At 48.1% G+C, this 18,877-nt stretch overlaps 1 protein-coding gene and 1 long non-coding RNA gene across 12 annotated transcripts in view; both read right to left on the bottom strand.

Moving 5' to 3' along the window:
* The window catches only part of SLC39A11 (solute carrier family 39 member 11), a 429,657-nt gene that overhangs the window by 125,785 nt on the left and 284,995 nt on the right, over positions 1–18,877 (bottom strand). The window lies entirely within an intron of this gene.
* LOC123604006 lies at positions 1,040–16,293 on the bottom strand. The gene is made up of 2 exons (XR_006715171.1): positions 15,834–16,293; positions 1,040–12,756 (listed from the first exon to the last, which is right to left on the bottom strand). It is a non-coding gene; the product is annotated as an uncharacterized LOC123604006 (long non-coding RNA).

An 18,877-nucleotide genomic window follows, 5' to 3' on the forward strand; every position in this document is an offset into this window, starting at 1 on the left:
GCTGTTCTGTGATTCGCCTTACAAACTTAGAAGGTTCTAGAAGGAATGTATGAGAAACGTGCAGCCCAGGTAGGACTGCAGGGATGCAAACAGCCCATGAGGAGGTGATGGTAAGAACACTAAATTAACAACGACACGGGTGACCTGTCAGCTTTGGAACGTAGACTCCTGGCCACAGGAGCGCCATGTGGCGTGGATAATTACTCCATTTTACGCAGAGGGAATGGAGGCTCAAAAAAGTTCGATAACTTGCCAAAGACTGCAGTGAGCGGGTCAGCCAGGATTCAAACCCAGGTGGGCTCTTGCCACCATGTGGCTGCTTCTGCAAGGAGTGGTCTTGAATGGGGTTCCCTTTCCACGAGGTCACTCAGGCACATCACTGGTGCTGAGACTCTGACAGACCACTGTCTGGGCAGAGCAGAGACTATTCCTGCCTTCTAATATCCATTTGCCTCCCTTTCCTTAGCAGGAGAGCACTGTGAGCCCGAACTTTCCAGAAGACAAAGCAAGAGTTTGGAGCTGTCCTCTGTACCACCTGTAGAGTAGGGTAATGACTGGAGTTCCAGTGGCTACCCTGACTATGAGGTAACTCAAGATCAAAGCCATATGCAAAGCAGAAAATGAAAAGGGACCTATGTCCCTAAATGTGTTTTGTAGTCGCCATATCTGTGCTGAACTGCCTGTCTCTGGACTTCTAAATGAGAGCAGATGCTGTTGCTTCAGGTTTTCTGCATATGCAGCCAACCCCTCATCCCAACTGGGAAGGCAGAGAGGTTCTTTACGTTGATCTTCGGATCCTGCGTTTTCCATTCAACATCGTCTGCCCGCATTTCCATGGCCAAGAAAAGTTTCTGGATGGGGGGGGGGGGGGGGGCGGTGCCCAGCTGTGGAGTATTCCCGTCTCCATGAATGCACTCCTTGGACTGAACTTGAACTTGTGGATCCCTACACCTCTCATAGGAATGAACTCCCAGACACAGCTCTGATCATTGGTGGCATCAGGGTTATTTTCTTAAACATCTCTTAGCTATTTCTTTTGCTCTTCCTTCCCGTTCCCATCCCATGCAGAGGAGGAAAAAAAAAAAATCAGCCAGGCAAGAGTACATCCAATTCCCTTTCTTAATTAGAAGAAGCAAAACATTTGAAAAGCAGTGGCACAGTTACTTGAAGAACATCGCAAATTATCCACAAGCGCAAAGCTAGCGTATTAAGGAAAGCAGCAGGGGCAAAGAACACACTCCCAGGCTAGTGGAAAAGGCGATCCATATCTGCAGAGGCATCTGTCAATCACAGCGGGGACTTCCTAATCCCCTCACTCACTGCCGGCCACGCGTGGAAGAAGGGCTCGTATGGAATAGAATGAACCCAAAGTGTCAACAGCACAGCTATGAAATCTATCGTCCCCAAACTCACGCTCCAGAGTGCGTAATGGATTTGGGGGAAGCGTTCAAATAAATAATCATTTCCTGGTAGGAGATTAGATTTCATACACCACAGCCCAGCCCGAGCTTACGTGGAGGAATATGAAGAACAGAGTTCTTTTTCCAAAAGGAAAATTTACCTCGAATCCACTAATAAATAAGTAACTAGTTCCTTCCAAACCCTGTGGTCTGGGAAAGAAAGCAATTAGCTTGATTGAGAGTGTTTTCTGACTTCAAGGGTTCTTTAGAGGCAGTCATATTACATCAGATAGAGGAATGGCTGACTATGACAGATCCTGGGGTCTCTTTCTCCAGAAAGAGCAGGTTGGCTATGACAAGATCACTACCTCTCGAGATAAACCAGAATAGTTCACTTTTAGGTAGTTCCAACTGTGAAAAAGTTATTCCTTATGCTGTGCTAACATCTATTCTCCTATACCTTTCACTCGTTCGTTCTACTTCCGGCTTGGGAGGGAACATGGGACAAACCCAGGCTCTGCTCCCCATGGTGGTCCTCCCAAGACATAAAGCAGCCAACACCCCCTCCATTTTCACTGCTTTGGCCTAAAAGGCCCGGTGATCTTGGATGCTACTCTGGCCTCAGTTTCTAGCCCAGCATGCTGGGGGGTCCTTGTCTGCAAGACCAAGGCTGTGGGGCTCTCTTCTATCATTGGATTCTCAGAGGAGGGTACCCTGCCTTGTACCTCCCCTTGTCCAGGTGACAGTAGACACAGCATGAGCCCTGGAAGGAACGGCTTCACCAGGTTCACTTATCAACTCCAGTGGTACCTCGCGCCTTGCAGAAAGGAGGTGAGCAGCAAACACTTCAATCAATACGTGATTGAATGAACGATTAAGCTTCTGTTTTTTTAATGTTTATTTATTTACCTTGAGAGAGAGAGAGAGAGACAGAGAGGCAGAGAGAGAACCCCAAGCAGGCTCTGCGCTGTCAGCACAGAGCCCGATGCAGGGCTCAATCTCACGAACTGAGAAATCATGACCTGAGCAGAAATCAAGAGCCAGACGTTCAACCGACTGAGCCACCCAGACGCCCCCAATTAAGCTTCTTATGGAATTAAAATCCAAATTCACTTCCTTCCTCCTGAAGACACTTTTCTCACCTGTTTGGGGGTGAGGAATCTAATTTCGGGACTGTACTTAGGTCCCTGCTTCTGTCCGTCTTCACCTTGTGACAGTGCATCAGAATTCCAGCCTTGGAGATCTTTGGGTTTAATGATTTAATCAACCTGCAGGCTACCTGCCCTTCAGGTCAGGTACAGATTGTCGTGCCATCAATAGGCTGGTCTGAGTGACTAATTAGATGATATTTAGGTGATATGTGGTTTATGTTCATAGTCCAAGTTTTGAAGAGGCAGGTTGAACGTGTTTGTCTGGTCTTCCTGGAAGGAGGGTGCTATGGGTGGAATAATGTCACGGTTCCCACCCCCTCCCCCCGCCCCAGTTCATATGTTGAGGTCCTAACACCTAGTACGTCAGAACATGACCTTGTTTAGAAATACAGTGGTGCAGATGTAATTACTTAAGAGGAGGTCAGCCTGGAGTAGGTCGGGCCCCTCATCCAACGTGACTGGTGTCCTTATGGAATAGACATGCACAGAGGGAAGATGTCAAGAGCCACAGGGACAAGATGCCATCTGTAAGCAGAGGAGAGAGGTGTGGACAGATCCTTCCCTCCCAGCCTCACAAGGAGCCAACCCTGCTGACACCTTGACTTTGGACTTCTAGCCTCTAGAACTGTGAGGCAATACTTTTCTGTTCATTAAGCTACCGAGTTTGTGGTCATTTGCTCAGCAGCCCCGGGTCCCCCTCAGCTCTGCATGCCTTCCTTCCCTATCCCACCTCCCTGCTCACCAGGGACTCACTGTACAAGGCCCTTCCCCATTTCAGGTGGGAACAGAACCAACCCCAAAAATGAGGAAGGTGAGCCACTACCTGCAGGTGTCTGTCTGGATTTTGAGAGTCTAGAAATCTAAAGCCAGCGTGGAGCAGAATGGGAAATGCAGGCTGTGGGGGGAGTCCTGAGGGTTGGGGTCACCAGGAGGGGCCACCGAGGCATGCTGGGCAGATGGGATCAAGTAATGTTCCCCAAGGAGATGATGCTTGAGCTGGGCATTGAAGGTTGAGTGGAAGTTGGCCAGGTGAAAAGATGGGCCAGAAATGGTGGAGGGGGACAGAGGGAAGGGGAGGAAGCAGAGAAGGGTGGGGTTGTGGCAGCCTCTGGACAGACCCGAGCAGCATACTGGCTGAGGCCAATTGTGAATAAGGGAGCACCAGGGCATTGGATGGGAGGAGGGGATCACGGGCAAAACCCTGAAAAGACAGCTTCAGCACTACACTGGAAGTCAAGACAAAATAGTGTGTTACCACTGGAGGGATATTTTAGCCAAGGACAACCCATGTCTGGGGGTCCAGAGAGACCCAGGCCCCTTCTCTTTCTCCCCTTTCCATTTATCAAAATCCTATGCATCTTTTATTGTCTAACTGCCCTAGTGTGCCCTTCCTCCCCAGCTCCCCAGACTACTCGCATCCCCGACCCAGAGTTAACTGCTGCCTCCTCTCTGCTCCTGGTGCCCTTTCTCTAGGTCACTAATGGAGCAGACCATCCCCTCAGTAACTGTGTCTTCACCACCCCCCCTCACTTGATTGAGTTACCCTCCAATGTCTCCATGGAGCGCTGAAACGTTCCCAAGAACTCAGGAAAAGGGCAGAACCAAGTGTCACTGAGCGGTGCAGAAGTTCCTTATAAGGTCAGGGGATGGCACGGAGAAACACATCAGAGGGACTCAGACAACTGGTAACACTGCTCAAGAGAAATACACAGGCAGAAGATGGGGACAAAAGGAGATGGGCCAAGGATGCACTTCTCCTTAACAAGTAGGAACAGGTTTAAGTCTGTAGAAAGCTAGGGGACACACGCTCACAGGTGATTCTTCAAGCTGCCAGCAGGAGCTAAAATGGCCACCACCGATAAATGAAGAACCCTTTACCTGTACCTCAGACTCCCCAGAGTGGAGGGAGCATTTGGGGGTGCCACTATGTGGACCCCCGACTCTGCAGTCCACTGACACAAGAGCACAGAGCAGATGTGAACTTCTGCGGCTTCAACAAAGAATCCCTTGAGGATGACCCCAAAAGGCCTTTTTTTTCCTGAATTATGAACACCAGAGTTAAGAGGAAGATGTCTGCGTTCCTTGATTCCTACCATGTGAAACATGGAAATGACTCAGAGACGGAGGACGGAAAGGGCGGCCGCTGCTGCTGCGAGTTTCCAAAAAGACACTCACAATCCCACCAAAAGAGAAAAGCTGGGGCAATAAGTGAAAACTCAGGATTCAAAAAAGCTCAGTGGTGTAACAGAGGGGGTTGGGTCCTGGGGTCCACACACCTGAAAAAAAGATACACGTTACAGTGGCTGCTTAATTCTGTCTCTGTCAGAGAGCACTCACTGCTGTTAAAAAGAAAAAAAAAAAAAGCAAAACTCAACCCTGTTTGTCGACTCAGGTACTAACTCGGCTGTATCTTGGACAACAAATTGGTGTTTGTCTAAAACACACACAGAAAAGAAGGTACCTTCCCAGTTGTCAGAGCGAAAATCCTTTACTCTTCTGTCCAGCAACTGGAAGAAAAACAAGGGAATTTGTGGCTTGGTTTCCTTGACAACCTTATCTTCACTCCAGGCGTCCTGCCCTGTCTCTAAGCAACAGGGCACTCTTCAGAAGCACCGGGAGGCAAAACCTAGAGCTTATCCTGAGCCCCGGGAGGATGGGGCAAATCAGGGCAGAGTGTGTCCCTGCCAGGGCACAGTCCAAGGAGCTTGGAAAGGTGCACGGCCCCAAATACCCCCACCAAACCCCATACACAACCCGGCATCTCCCCCCGTCCTTGGGGCCTAAAATTCTACCTCTCTGCTCTCCTCCCCTGGGTATTTTCCCCTGACCTCTGGAGGGGTCAGTGGCTCAGTTCATCATGTACCCCACTCCTGACAAAAAAGCCCCACATGGCCCTAGTGTGAAGGGGAGACTGCCCCTTGAGAACAGGGCACAGAAAGGGAAGTTAAGATGCCTCTGGGACTTGCTAATTGTGCAAACAAATGGCTCTGCTGGAGAAAAGCATTTGATTAAAAGCAGACGGGAGAAGACGGCTATGTTGCTGTATTGACATTTAAAAATTTGCACCTGAAAATGGGAGTCAGAGATTTTTTTTTTTTTTTTCCCCACCAGCACGTCCCTGCTTCTTCTCTAACATCTCTGCACCGGGAAGCATTTCTGAGAACATACTGAAGAGCAAATGAACAAAATATCTGGAAATGACAGCTCTGAACTTTAATCAGAGCAAGAGATGATGAATTTGTCGCTCTGAGGCTCGGAGGAAATGGGGATGTGGAAGGGAAGGTGTGGACAAACACTGCTTTTAACTACTGTATCCGGTAGTCAGGGAAACCACTGTCTCTCTGGTCCCTTTACTCCTCAGGCAGGCTCATGTCCCTGGTCAAAGTTTATCCTCCTGTCACCTGGGAGGCAGGGAGGTGGGGCCACACTGACTCACCTTCCTTCGCGGGTCTGGAAATCACAACTTGCTGAAGTTGTAATATATACAAACCACACACAGTTATTTACACAGTAAGATAAAAACTATAGATTCTGATTCCTAGCTCTTACTTACGTGTGGAAATGGAGAATTTGGCTAGTCTAAATTGCTATCATTCCAAGGCAATTTCCAAATTCCAAATCCCATAAGCTTTGGGTTATTTTATTATTCTTTTTTTTTTAAGCTTACTTATTTTTGAGAGAGAGAGAGAGAGAGAGAGAGAGAGAGAGAGAGAGACTGAATCCCAAGCAGGCTCTGAGCTGCCAGTGCAGAGCCCAATGCAGGGCTTGAACTGATGAACTGTGAGATTATGACCTGTGCTGATATCAACAGTCAGAGGCTTAACCAACTGACCCACCCAAGCACCCCTGGATTATTTTCTAATTAGTTTTTTTGGTAGCCCATTAACAAGACAGATCTATTTGAGATTCCCCTCCTTGTGCATTTTCTCTTGAGTAGAATTGCTGACCAAAAGGGGCGATGGATTTCTTTTCAAGCACTCATTCGAGCCCCGTTTATAATAGCTGTTTGGCTCAAGCTGAGGGATCTGTGCTCTACAAAGCTGACAGTGGGGCATGTCATGGGCATGGGCTGCAAAGATCGACAGCTTGGGGCCACTCCCAGGGTTAGGAAAGAGAAGCAGTCAGGGAAGAAAGAGTTCAGGGGCAGGAAGAGTAACTATGTGCTGGTATTTTGTAGGACTTTGGAGCAGGGCAAGATGTGGCACGAGATCCAAGGCAACAGGAAATGGGGCCCGATGTCTATTCCCAATAGCTACCAGCCACTGCAAGAGCAGCCAGAGGGTGACTGACTAGGACGAGGCCCTGCATGAGGTCGTGGTGCCACCCTTTGGGCAGGTAACATGCAAAAATCACAGGCCAGGGGGCTGTCTCTTCTCCAAGGTGCTGAACTGCTGAAGGACGGGTGGCTAGACGTGGCTTGGACCCAGGTGTGGGAGGAAGCTGGGGTCCGTCACAGCCCCCCTGGGGGCTTCCCACAGACAGAACTTGCCAGCTTCCAACCCCCTGTGTGTTCTGTGGAGAACAGCCTCCCTCCTCGTCTCCCACAGCCCCGTGGGAGCTCACCACTCCCGAATGTGTGTCTCCAGGTCCACAAGAAGATAGGAGCCGGGGCGCCTGGGTGGCGCAGTCGGTTAAGCGTCCGACTTCAGCCAGGTCACGATCTCGCGGTCCGTGAGTTCGAGCCCCGCGTCGGGCTCTGGGCTGATGGCTCAGAGCCTGGAGCCTGTTTCCGATTCTGTGTCTCCCTCTCTCTCTGCCCCTCCCCTGTTCATGCTGTGTCTCTCTCTGTCCCAAAAATAAAAAAAATAAAAAAAAAGAAGATAGGAGCCCAAGGCAACGGAGGCTGTTTGAGTCAGGCCAGGACCCATCTCTGGCACTTACCACCCTGAAAAGGGAAACACACCAACTGCGCGGGGAACAGAGCTACACTGGGCTGCCGTTTCACTCACTGTATTTAATCAGAGAGAGGGGAAGAGAATGGGATTTTGATTTCAGAATTCATCCTTGGTTATTTGTTATTTGCAGAACACAAGTAACATTTTAATTATTTTCAACCCCACACCATAACAGCTATCAAGGGAATGGAGACAAAATAGAATAAACAGGGGACTTATTAAACACATAATTAATGTGTGCTAAAATTAGCATATATGAATATGAATGAGCTGGGACTATTATAAAGTTAGTACCTCAAATATTATCACCTGATTAGTCCTGTTATCTGCTATAGCTTCTCAAGAGTTGAGGCCACCCCAACAGGGGACGGGGACACATCAGCAGATGAGATGTTCCTTGGAGGATTAATCTGCCCGCCAAGGCTTCGGGTATTTTTATAAATCAAAGTTTGAGAGAAGCTACGATTCTTTTTACAGTGAAGCAAAGACAAGTCAAGCGCTGGGCAAAGATCATCGCAAAGCCAACATGGGTCACGTGGGACTCTGGACATGATAATGTCTTTGAGTTCTGGGACGGAAGCAGCGGGCCAGTCTGCAGGAACAACCTGTCCTCGGGATGGCTTCTCCAGGTGGAGGAAAGGGTCTGCAGGTATTTCTCATGGCAGCCTTGGCCCAGCGTGGAGCTGCCCGGGCCGAGCACAGCAGCAACATTGTAGTTCTGACACAAAAGATGATCTGCCCGGTGCATGTGAAGGTAGGTCAGTGCCGAGGCTCGAGACACTAATCTCATTAACTAGCAGGAAGAAAGAGAACAGCCTGGTATTGAGCCAGTGGCCTTGACCTTTCCCATGTGCCGCTGCCCAGGGCATTCCCGCTGGCCTCCTCCATCCTCTCTGCTGTGGGTGGGATCACTGGCACCCAGTCAGTCCTACAAGGCCTGGGTTTCAATGTCAAGTCTGCGAGTAGTAAGTATTATTGTTTAAACCACACAGAGCCAAAAGAAATGACACCCTTGCTCCAAAGGCTTGCACTTACTGCTTTGACTTCTGGGGACAATGGATTCGTTCTGCACTGCATCATAATACGTGTGTGTATAAACTTCATCCTGTCTGCCAGACGGGAAGCTCTTTTGAGGCAAGGGCTGTTTTTTATCCTGTTTGTAGCTCTCAGAGCATCTAGATCCATGCCATCGGACACGGCGGCTACTAGCTACGTGTGGCCGCGAAGCACTTGGGATTTGGCTGGTGGGACTGAGACAATGAATGATTTGTTTTTGTTTTAATTAACTTAAGTTTACATCTGAAAACCGAAGAAATGTATATAATATTTTTTTTTCTCCACTCTACACAGCTTTGTTTTGAGGGGACTACATTTCACTTGAACCATTAAAAATTTAGCCTCCGAACTGAGTTGTGCCCAGAGTGTAAAATACACGCTGCATTTCAAAGACTTAGTGTGGAAAAAAAAAGAATGTACAATGTCTCAATTTTTTACATTGAGTCTGTTGAAATAATAAGATTTTGACTATTTGGGTTAAATAGAATATGCATTAAAAATTAGTCTTGGGGCAGCTGGGTGGCTCAGTTGGTTGAGCGTTTGACTTCGGCTTAGGTCACGATCTCATGGTTTGTGAGTGCAAGCCCCACGTCGGGCTCTGTGCTGACAGCTCAGAGCCTGGAACCTTCTAGAGATTCTGTGTCTCCCTCTCTCTCTCCCTATCCCTCCCCCGCTCGGACTCTCTCACTCTCAAAAATAAGTAAACGCTAAAAAAAAATTAAAAATCAGTTTCACTTGCTTTTTACATTTTTTTAAAAAATGGCTACTAGGAAGCTAACAACGGAGATACAGATTACATTGTATTCCTGTTGGACATGGGGGATCTAGCAGCCTCCACACACAGGACGTATCAGTCGATTGTTTGGTTGAACATTATAAACAGATGACTGCACCACCTCTCACCTGGCCCCCAGTCTCCATTACAAACCAGACAAAAGTATTTTTCAGGTATCTGGATTAGAAATCGTACCTGTGCCCAGGAAACAAAGGAAACCGGAGACAAAGGAATAAAATCGCATGTGCCAATTAATGAGTAACCTCCCTCCTTTTGAAATGGATTAAAGGACAATACAGTAGTAGGTTGTACAAGAAGAGAAGAATTCCAATAATGAGACCATCAGAATGCACTTCCTTCTTATCTTGATGGCAATGGGGCTCTGTGTTCTTATCAGCCGAGGGAAGAAAGAAAAGGCATACACAATAAATTATGAATACCATTTCCACAAGCGAGGCAAAGCTTTCTCAGGTGGTGCATTCTAAACTAAATACCTTATTTGGGAGCATTGGGGGATGAACTAGGCAATGTTCCCAGCAAAAAAAAAAAAAAAAAAAAAAAAAAGTGACAGTAAATGCTGTGGCGATTTTCACGTGACAGTTAATGTCCTTCCTTCGAAACCCGAGCTGAGGCAAGAGAATCTGTTCTGTGAGAGGGCTAAGCTGGCACAGACAAGTATGCTGGCTTGCTCGGGGGGCAGGTGTGTGTCACCCGGAGCAGAGAATGACAAGATCATCCTTGGAGTGGCTCTTTCCATCTCCTTGACATTAGACGTGGTGACGAGCCTGCTGTGATTTCTCTGCAAAAGCTGCCTCCCACCCCATCTGAGAAATCAGAAGCCAGATCAGAACCAAAGGGAACAAGAATGATGGCACCACAGGGGTGACTCTGTCCTCCCCTTAGCTTACTTTAACAAAACCCACTTATTTTCAAATTTTGAAACGTAAGGCATTTTATTCGTAAAATACGTTTGATGCCCGACCGCACAACCAAGAACACCTGTCTCGGGGAACAGGATGTCTCCCCTAAATAGAACTCGGCCCAAGGCAAGCTGAGGTAGGCTCTAGATAACCTGTGGAGTTAACATTGTTTTGCTAAGGGTCCAGGCCAGTGCCATCCAATAGAACTTTCTGTGATGACAGAATTGTTCGGTACCTGTGCTGTCCAATATGGTAGCCACTGTCTGTGGATGGCTAGTCAGCACTTGACATGTGGCTAGGTGTGACTGAGGATTTAAATTCTGCATTTTGTTTAAATCTGACAAATAAATAGGACAGCATTTGGTGGCTCGGGATCTCAGGCTTTCTAACTCCAGAACCTACGCTTGTCTGTCCCTATAGCTACTAGCTGCTGTCCCGGACAGTGCAGGTCTGGGAGGACTTAGGAAAACCGTGAGGTGGCTGATAACTGCCTGGCCAGAGTAAAAAGACAATTGGAATTTACCGGAAACATTGAGTCTTCAGACAAAAACATGTTCAGATTCTCTTGCCTTAATTTTTCCCTTTCATTTACATAATAGATGGGAGGATGACATAATCCAGCAGATGTAGAAATGAGTCTTGATTTTAACCCTAGTCCTCATGCAGCTTTAATTTTTTTTTTAAGTTTATTTATTTTGAGAGAGACAGAGACAGCCCAAGTTGGGGAGGGGCAGAGACAGAAAGGGAGACAGAGAATCCCGATGCGGGGCTCGAACTCCCGAAACCGTGAGACCATGACCAGAGCAGAAGCCAGGAGTCAGACCCTCAGCTGACTGAGCCACCCAGGCGCCCCACTCCTCATGCAGCTCCAGAACATAGCTCACGTGTTCCGGCCAGTCGGTAGGGCACAGGCAGGGGTCTGTAACCCATGGCAGGAGTTGGTAGTGAATTTTAAAGTTGCCCTGTTGCACTGGGGAGGTGGTGGGGGGGGCCTGCAGGAATCCCAGTTATGATTTCACCCTCGGGGGCTCTGTGCCAGTTCTCCTGCTCAAACCCAACCGCGTCACCGGGGAGCACGCTACCAGCTTCTGCTACGGTGCTCACCCAGGAACACAATATGCTGCGCAAAATGTCATCCCAGACAGGAGCCCAAGTTAATTATAATGTCAGGCTTCCCACTGAGACACAGATAATTAGAGGAGAATATTACAGTGTTTCCCAACTCCTGGGGTAAATGGGAAGCATCTTCGAATGTCACCTGCTGGAGATAGGAATTAAAGTGGTTGGAGATGTTCCACTGGAGACGCCCAAGGCCAGAACGAAACCGTCTTTCGGGATCAGAGCGGCGTGAAGGCAAAGTAAGAGGGGGGAGGGGGGAGGGGAGAGGACGAGGTGTTCTAGGCCCCGTGATATACACGTCACAGCAGATGACATAATGAGTGGCCCTGCTGGTGGCCAGCACTGTCACCTCACTTAACACCGAACCCCAAGATGGATTATTATTTCCATTTTACAGCCAGGATCCTGAAACTCCCAGCGTCTTAGCTGAGGTCACCCAGCTGGTAAAGCATTTGGTGGCTCCAGGGTTCACGCCCTGGCCTTTCTGATTCTACATCTTGGGCTGGTCCCCTCTCCCCACACCTCCCTACTTGATACATCAAAGGGCTAACGATTTGCTTGGGTCCTGGATTGTCCTCCCTTGGCGGAGGTGGTGGTGATGGCGACAGGTGCATGGGGACCGCGCGGGGGCTCACTGTACCCGCATCTGCAGAGCGCCCATGGTGATGGTCCACGTTTCCCCTGCCGAAACCTCCCTGCTGATCTGAGCTGCTGCGTCTGGAGTGACAATCGCACCAACACGCCATTGTGGTGCCGCAGACATTCACATCTAATGTGGCAAGCTTCAAAACACGAGAAGCATTTCCTGAACTTCTCCGTAACTGGCTCTGAAAAACTCTGTGATCCGTCGGGAGGAAGAAAGCATAGCCCCCCGTAGCGAGAGGCAGGCTGCCCATGCCTGCACATGCAACCGTGAGCTTCATCTTCTGCCTCCCTGGACAGCTTCAAAAATGTAAAACAGGGGTACAAATACCTAACTCATACACAGAGGACACTTACAAAAGGCGCCGGCAAGTGGCAGCCTCCAGTATGACTGGTGGCTTTTGTTGCTGCCAATGAGTTGCGGTCTTGAGTGGTCTTCAGCTTACACATTAACTGAGCCTGGGTCCCTGGCTGTGCAGAATACTCCTCCAGTTTCTGGAAACAGAACAATGCGAAGGAGAGGCTGTTGCTTCAGTGTTTTCCCTGGAAAGCTCCCTTTCTAATAACAGGATTTTCTATTCAGTCTTTGTCCCAGGAAAATGAAGAGTCAGGAAGCTGTTCTTTCTAGCTCTTGGCTCCTTCCTGTAAGCTCTAAGTTGCCAGACCGCTGAAGCTGCCCTTCCAGCACGTGGAGACCACACACAAGGGTAAAGTGAATGCCAGGGACAAGACCTGGAACCTGGGAATCCCAGTGTTCATGACAAAGGAGACTTTGCAGACAGGACGGTCCTGGATTATCTAGGGACAGGATAACCAAGCGTAGGTTATGGGTGGACCAGATAACCCAAGAATCTTTATAGGAAGGAGGCATAGAGATTAGACACAGAAGAGAAAGCAATATAATACAAATCCTTTGTTTTGTTTCCAGCCTGCAATGAAAACCACCCAAACAAGATTATCTCAGCCATAAAGGAACAATTGTTATTTCTACCCTTTTGTGTGTGTTTTGGGGGTGAGGGATGTTGAGGCAGTTAAGCGATAGAGGTTCCTCTTCCAAAAACCTTTTTTATCATACAAGTCATTTGTGATAGATAAGTTGATAAATCTCACAAGAACATGAAGAAAATAAAAATCAGCCACAATCCCAGGAATAACCAACGACGGTTAATATTTTTAGTGTATAAATTTGTGAGATTCTGTTCCTTAAAAAAAAAAAAAAAAAGCCCCACTCAAGCATTTCATGTAAAGCCACAAAATGTAGCCTAACAGGAACCGTTGAATGAAGACAAGCCAAATAATTAAAATCAATTGTGCTGTTTCTGGAGACACAGGCAGTGACCCTAGTTCGCTGTATGTCACCGCAACAACCAGCAAAGTGAACTTGGCTCTTGACTTTAATGAAAGGAAAATAAAAAGCGTGTGACTCATCTCGCCTCTTCTATGGGTTTATAAATAATTTTAACCACAAAGGAGAGCCCACTGTGTCACAGAGACCCACAGAAGCTAAATGCCGTCCCTTAGCCCGCCTGTGGCCAAGGGAGAAGGGAAACTGGGACCCTTGGCTCTCAGATGACAGCCCTCCATCCCAGGATGGACGGTAGGTACCAAGTGTACCAGTCATTCCTTGTGCTGGAATAGACGCTGAGCTTCAATATGCAACATGAGGTCCTAAAAGGGAGACAGCATGGGGCTTCTTACAGGAAACTCCATCTGTGGTGGGGGTGGGGAGAGCGAGACCCCTTTAAATGACTGCCATTCAAGGTGATAACCATCACTACAGAAGCAGAGATGGGACATAGCAAGGCATCACCAAGAAGGGAATGATTTACACCGTTAAATACATTAGATGAATATTGTACTTTTTGTATTATTTTTCACAGAATCATCCAATGCCAGGGCTGAAAGGAATCGCAGCGATAATTTAACACACACACACACACACACACACACACACACACACACACACCCTGAGTCACCAAATGGAGTAGTGCTTGAAGAAGATAACTCTGGAAGATCCCTTTAAGCTCTAAATTTATCTTTCTGGCATACAAAATGATGCTACAGCACACTGTCGAGACCATAAGCTGCTCATGAAAAGAGATTAGTAGGAACTCGATTTGCTAGTTGACTTTTAATTCCACTCAGATGCACAGAGGGTGCTTGTTTTCCGAAGGCCCGGGGACCTCTGGAAGGCTCAGAGCCCTTCAGCCTGCATGATGCCGCATGAAAATCACTTTTCAGAGACAATGCTCAGAAGGCGACAGAGTTGCTTGTGCAGAAAACACATCATTTCCCTGGGGCACCATTTTCCAAAGGACTCGGGCACCCCATCCCGCCTTTGACGCACATTGGCCAAGCCAGAGAGGGGGCATGGAACTTGGAGGCGGCACATCTACCTGCAGAGAATTGAGGTCTGCCACACGGGCCGGAGGGGCTCACGTCTGATGGTCTTCCTCGGAAACTACAGTTTCTTCCGGAAACACGTCCACTGTTGGCACGATTGTGCGTGTTTTTCTCGAAAGTGAGGATTCTTCCCTGCTCTAGGGCTGTGGGCGGTCTTCACAAGGTCCATGAACACTTGTGGCTGCCTGCGTGCTGCGGCGGCGGGGGGGGGGGGTCCCCAGCTCCTCCCAGGTTCTTAAGAACGGCTGTGAGCCACAAAAGTTTAAGAACGTGTCCGCCCCGGGGCACCTGGGTGGCTCAGTCGGTTGAGCGTCCGACTTCGGCTCAGGTCATGATCTCACAGTCGGTGGGTTCAAGCCCCATGTCAGGCTCTGTGCTGACAGCTCGGAGCCGGGAGCCTGCTTCGGATTCTGTGTCTCCCTCTCTCTCTGCCCCTCCCCTGCTCACACTCTCTCTCTCTCTCTCTCTCTCAAAAATAAACATTAAAAATAATTTAAAAAAATAAAATAAAATGAAAGAACACGTCCTCCCTTGCACACATGTGTAAACCCAGGGCCTGGGGTGTGTGCGTGTGCCTACATGTGTGACCTCACACACCAGAAAACTCTAGTGGACAAGACACTCACTAACAAGCTTCCTTTTTTTACTTCCACATTAAAAAAAAAAAATTAACAAAATGTCATCCCTATCATCCCCAGGACATACAAAACTGAACCAGCAAAGACAAAAAAACTTCAAAAAAATCAAGTATCCTTTTAGTCACTGTGAAGTCTATCTAAAACCCAGAGTCGCGGGGAACGTGAAAGTTCTAGTTAAATTTTTAATAAAATATAAAGGATAATGGTAAAAAAGAGACCTTTTCAAAGGTAAGCTGGCGACAGACAAGCTCTTGAAATGGTTCCCATCAAAGGGCAGGAAGCTGCCGCGGGTAACTGCGGGCGAGTGAACTTCTCTTCCGACCGGAGTTAGCAGACTGAGGCTCCAGGGATGCGTCCCAGTGGGGCCTTGGGAGACTCGTCTGTTTGTATTTAGACCCTGGTGATGTCATCTGGTGCCGGGCGGGGGGGGGGTTCAACCGCATCTACGTGCCAATGATTCACAGGCGGCCCAGATTGATCTCTGCGGCCCAGACTCTGCTCCCATCTCCAAATTTGAACATCCGAATGCCTGATGGGTATCTCCACTCGAATGTCTGCCGACAACCGAACCTCGCAGTCCAAAACGGAGTTCTTGACATGCCCTTCTGCAGCCTGCCCCCGCTGGGCCATCCCCATCCCAGTCGAAAGCGATTCCACGCTTAGCCGGTCAGCCCTGAAACCTCGGGGTCCTTCCTGGCTCCTGCCTTTGTCTCTCACCCCACGTCTACTGCACCAGCAAATCCCCCCTCTCCACCTTCAACAGAAGCCAGAATGGGACCCCTGCTCAGCATCTCCGGCACCACCACCCTGGTCTGAGCCACCTTCGTCTGTTACCCGCATTCCTGCAGTGAGTGGCCTCTCTGCCCGGTCTCTCCACAGCCTCCCTGCCCCTCCTGAGTCCAGTCTGAACTCAGCACCGACAGACAATCTTTTACAACACAACTCAGGTCATATGCTTCTCTGTTCAAAGGTCCCACAGAGTGAAAATGAAAATCCTTACAGGTTCCGACTGGGGCAGGGCCGACCTCTCCGTCCTTCCTTTGTGCCTCCCACTCACCCTGTTCCGGCCACAGTGGACTCCTGACTACTCCTCATAGGTCCTCAGGTGCTCCTGCCTCAGGATTCTTGCACTGGCTGCTCCCTCTGCCTGGAACATTCACTCTGCCCCAGAGAGCTGCATGTCAGACTCAATGCAAGGTCTCAGTGAGACTCACTCTGACTGCTCTATTTAAAATTGCAACTCCTTTCTGGGGTGCCTGGGTGGTTCAGCCGGCTAAGCATCCGGCTTTGGTTCACGTCATGATCTCACGGTTTGTGGGTTTGAGCCCCGTGTGGGGCTCTGTGCTGACCACTCAGAGCCTGGAGCCTGCTTCCAATTCTGTCTGTGTGTCTGTCTGTCTCTCTCTCTGCCCTTCCCCAGCTTGTGCATGCTCTCTCTCTCTCTCTCTCTCTCTCTCGAAAATAAATAAGCTTAAATACATACATACATACATACATACATACATACATACATACATACATACATAAAATGCAATTAATAAAAGGCAGGAAAGGAGGAGAAATTTCCCCTTGAACCTCTTGATCTCGGCAAGCCAGCCGCTCCCCAGGTCATGAACTGTTAACGCAATGCTTCTGATGAACCAACTAGTTGAGGTTCCTATGAGCCACTCAATCCTCCATACAGTCAAAAGGTACTTCCGATTCACCATAAAAGGGACACAGGTTGAACTTGAACTTGGGAACGCCAAAGATCCAGAAGAAGGTCTGTTGTCAGGAAAGAAGTAACTTTTGAATCTGTGCTGATTACGAATCATCAAATGTCAGTGTCCACCCACACCTCCTCCTGCTAACACATTTTTGCTTCTGGCCTTAATCCAAGCTCTTACTGAAGTCAATGAACACGTAAATATGTGAACTCTGATTCTCCCTGATCTTCTGTTAAAATGAGCCCAGAAACAGTCCCAGTTGAGCACACGGGAACACAGAGGGTAGTGGCAGGTGGGAGATGGGAAGGGCTCCGCCAGAGGAAAGCTTATGCCCGGCTTCTCAAAGCCCAGTCCTACGAAATCTGGATTTTTAGATCGCTTTTGTGTTCTTCTGGGAGACAGAAAATCACCACGGGATACCTCAAGCCAGTATAGTTACCTTATTTGGCTGTAAACCCACTGGGCTGATCTTTATTCGTTTTCAACTGGTTAGAGAAGGAGCCTTGAGTGGCAGCAAGATAGCAATTAACTATTACGACTGAAGAGGCAGGGTAAGTACCTTCTCTTTTCTACTGATTAGAATTTAATAGGTTGAGGGTGACTGTGGAGGTTTTTCAAGCCGCCCTCTGCCAAGTCTTTGGTCTTCCAATGAGCTCGCTAAAACTTTGGGGGTGAATGTGGCCAGACCCATCCACCAGGGCAAATCTACTCGGGTCAGCTTGGTGCTTTGGGGTCCTACATAAGACTTCCTCCAAAGGAATACTGAATAGTAAGCTCTAGAAAAACCAGAGAGTATGCCTATGGTCAAAAGGGAAAGAGCCAAGAGGGAAATGAGATTGTGAAGAAAAACTGGAAGGCAACCAGCCTATATGATCCTATGATAGAAATTCCTAAGACCAGGACAGAAATGATAAGGAAAGTGCTTCTCATCTAGGGGAAGACCTAAGTTTAAAAAGTGATTGGGGCGCCTGGGTGGCTCAGTCAGTTAAGTATCCGACTCTTGATTTCAGCTCAGGCCACGATCTCACGGTTTGTGAGTTCAAGTCCCTCATGGGGCTCTGCACTAACAGCAAGGAACCCGCTTGGAATTCTGTCTCCCTCTCTGTCTGCCCCTCCCCCACTTGTGTGCGCATGTGTGCACGCGTGTGCTCGCTCTCTCTCTCAAATAAAAAAAAAGTAATTGGACACAACATGTTCTAGACAGGTTCAGTATATACGGGAATATAGGACATTGAAATTTTGATTCTTTAAAAATGACAAAGCAGAAGTTACAAACGTTGTAAAAGTTAAAAATGACTTCTGTGCAAGCAGAAGTTATATCAAGTTACCCAGAGAGGAATACATTGGCTGTGGTCTTTTCTCCCACAACATTGAAGCCAGAGGGCAATAGAACAACGTCTACACAAGCTTCGAGGAGAAGAATGTGCCTCCAGCAAGCCTGGTCCAGTCGAGTCATTGCTGTGTAACAGGGTAACGGGTTGGCATTATGAACTGGGCAAGGGCTCAGATAATATATCACCCGGGGACACTCCCTCAGCAACGTTATTCCTCAAACTCGAGTTCTGGCCCAAGGAAGATGGATCTGGATGCTGAAGAACTCAAGAATGAGGAAGCCACAGCTGGGAAGGAGGACAGGAGTATTATTAATGCTAACAACCGCGACCATTTTCCAATTGCTCATGTGGCCCAAGTACGGTACCAAAATCTGTGAACGTATGTGTGTGTGTGTGCACATTATAGCATCTTATTTAAGTATCAAAATAAATCAATTCAATTTGTAAATAACATCCCAGTTATCTCAGTGGTAGCAAATGCCCACTTCACAGATGAGAAAACCAAGGCTCAGAGAGCTCGAGTCATTTGTCCAGATACACTAACTGGTGAATTCCAAGATGTGACCGACCCAAGGACTGCCTCAGCTTCCTTCAATTTATTTTTTTTATAATATCTTTATTCTTTTTCATGTTTATCTGCATTCTCTAGTTACTCTAAATGAAATGTGATATTACTTTTGAAATAAAATGCCAGCACATTTTTTTCAATTAAAATAAGTCCAAAGACACAACACGAGTTACTGCCGAATGCTAAAAAGGATAGGCCTCGCAAGGACATTTCAGACAGGTGTCCCACAGCAAGAAGGCACGTAAGGCTGAGCACTACAGAAGTCAGTAT

This window comes from Leopardus geoffroyi, chromosome E1, assembly GCF_018350155.1.
Source record: "Leopardus geoffroyi isolate Oge1 chromosome E1, O.geoffroyi_Oge1_pat1.0, whole genome shotgun sequence".
NCBI classification, from domain to species: Eukaryota; Metazoa; Chordata; class Mammalia; order Carnivora; family Felidae; genus Leopardus; species Leopardus geoffroyi.